Below are 2,292 nucleotides of genomic sequence, written 5' to 3'. Positions count from 1 at the left end.
CAGTGTCCTGTTCATTCTCTCTGCAACTCCATTTTGCTGCAGGGTGTAAGGAGTTGTCTTATGTCTCTCGATTCCTTGTTCTTTATAGAACTGTTCAAACTCTATGGAACAAAACTCACCACCATTATCAGTTCTCACACACTTGATTCTTTTACCAGTCTGATTCTCCACGAGAGCCTTAAATTCCTTGAACCGACTGAAAACCTATGTCTTACTTTTTAGGAAATATATCCAAGTCCTTCTACTATAATCATCTATAAAAGATACAAAATATACAGAACTGGAGATAGAAGGAACTTTTACAGGACCAAATACATCAAAATGAATAAGATCCAAAAGTCTAGAAGACTTGTGAGAACTGGAGTAGAACTGAACACGATTTTGCTTATCATAAACACAGTGTTCACAGAAGTCAAATTCGAGATTACAATCATTTAGCCCCTTGACGAGATTTTTAGTTTTCAAGGTCCTAAGACCCTTCTCACCAATGTAGCCAAATCTCATATGCCACAACATTGTCTTTTCTGCAGGAAGCTTGCCTTCCAAAGTGTTTGCACCCTTAGGTACACTTACTGCACTGCCATCAGAACCCATTGCCACAATCTTCTTTACTACTCATTCAGATGGTGGGGATGAAGTGATAGTCACTCTCTTATTTGAAACAGAAGAAATATTGCACTGAGCAATGCATGCATCAAGCTGAAACAAAGTACCTCTCCTAGTACCTTTAGCGAGCACCATAGAACCTCTCATCATCTTGCATCCATCTTTTGAAAAGACAACTTGCACACCTACATCATTCAGCATACTTACAGATAATAGGTTTCGTGCCAAACCCGGAATGTGCATAACTCCATTGATTCCCTTTACTCATCCATCAAGAAATCTGATAGCGACCCTTCCACGTCCAACTATCTTTAGGTGAGAATCATCACCCAGTACACCTTTCCACCATCAAACTCTTCATATTTTGAGAACCAGTTTCAATGAGAGGTCATGTGAAAAGAAGCACCCGAGTCTACCAACCACACATCATCAGATGCATGGGCTGCCAAAGCTGCAATAAAAGCATCTCCATCTTCTTGAGATTTTTTGGAAGTTGAATCTGAGCCTTTCTTCTTCTTCTTTGGTTCTTTGCAGTCCCTCCGGAAGTGCCCAGATTTATCACAGTTCCAACATTTCGCCTTGGACTTTCCAGGAGTCTTAGAACTCCCACGTGATTTGGATTTGCCCTTCTTTGACTTATTGTCATTTTGCTTTCCTTTGTCATTGGATCTCCCGCAATCAGCAAGGGCTTCCTTAGACGAATTCAAAGTCTTTCTTCGCATCTCCTTGGATAGCAGTGAAGACACCACATCATCCATATGGAATGTGACTATAGTACTTCCGAGAGCCATCACAAGATGGTCCCATGAATCCGGCAAGGAACAAAGTAGGGTCATACAGCAATCCTCCTCCTCAATCTTGGCACTAGATGATGCCAACTATGCAATCAATAAATTGAATGCGTTGAGATGATCAGTTACGGATCCACCTTCCTCCATTCTTAAAGAATACAACTTCTTTCTCAGGAACAACTTATTCACCAAAGATTTGGCCTGATACACAGACCCAAGCCGTGTCCACAAAGAATTTGCAGTAGTCTCATCAAGAACATTCAGAAGAACGGCATTTGCTAGACAGAGTCTGATGAGACCCCTAGCCTTTCGATCCTTGATCTCCCAATCCACTAGAGATATCACTGCAGGTCTCACATCAAGTGTAGCAGCCTTCCATAGATCACGGTCTTCAAGCATGTCTTCCATCTTGAGTTTCTACAACTCAAAATTAGTGCCATTAAATTTCTCCACCTCCATTCTACTATATGAGGAACTTGCCATCTCAATCTGCAAATAAGATTTAGAATGCTCTACACAAAAAATTCCCACTCAACTTGAGATTAGCTCAAAAAACCCTACCCAACAACTAGGATCAAAAGTTGATCAAGCTCTGATACCACTTGTAAGGAAACTCAAGTGCGGAAACAACTTCCTACACTAATCTCTAAAGGAAAGTATTGTGCAAATTCTTTTAAATCCTTACAATTTTAGATTCATTAACTACTTTAACAAAGATATTGCAGCCATATACCATGCATATAGAAAATAGAGAATGACACAATGATTTACCCTGGGGAAAACCTTTCGGTAAAAAACCCCAGCACTCCAAAACCTGCACAATGTATTATCTTCAACACAATGGTTACAACACACTTGCAATGCAAGTTCTTTCAGGAGACAATCAACACTTAAA

Source organism: Cryptomeria japonica, chromosome 5 (assembly GCF_030272615.1).
Source record: "Cryptomeria japonica chromosome 5, Sugi_1.0, whole genome shotgun sequence".
Taxonomy (NCBI): domain Eukaryota; kingdom Viridiplantae; phylum Streptophyta; class Pinopsida; order Cupressales; family Cupressaceae; genus Cryptomeria; species Cryptomeria japonica.
Note: the sequence above shows the minus strand (reverse complement) of the source record.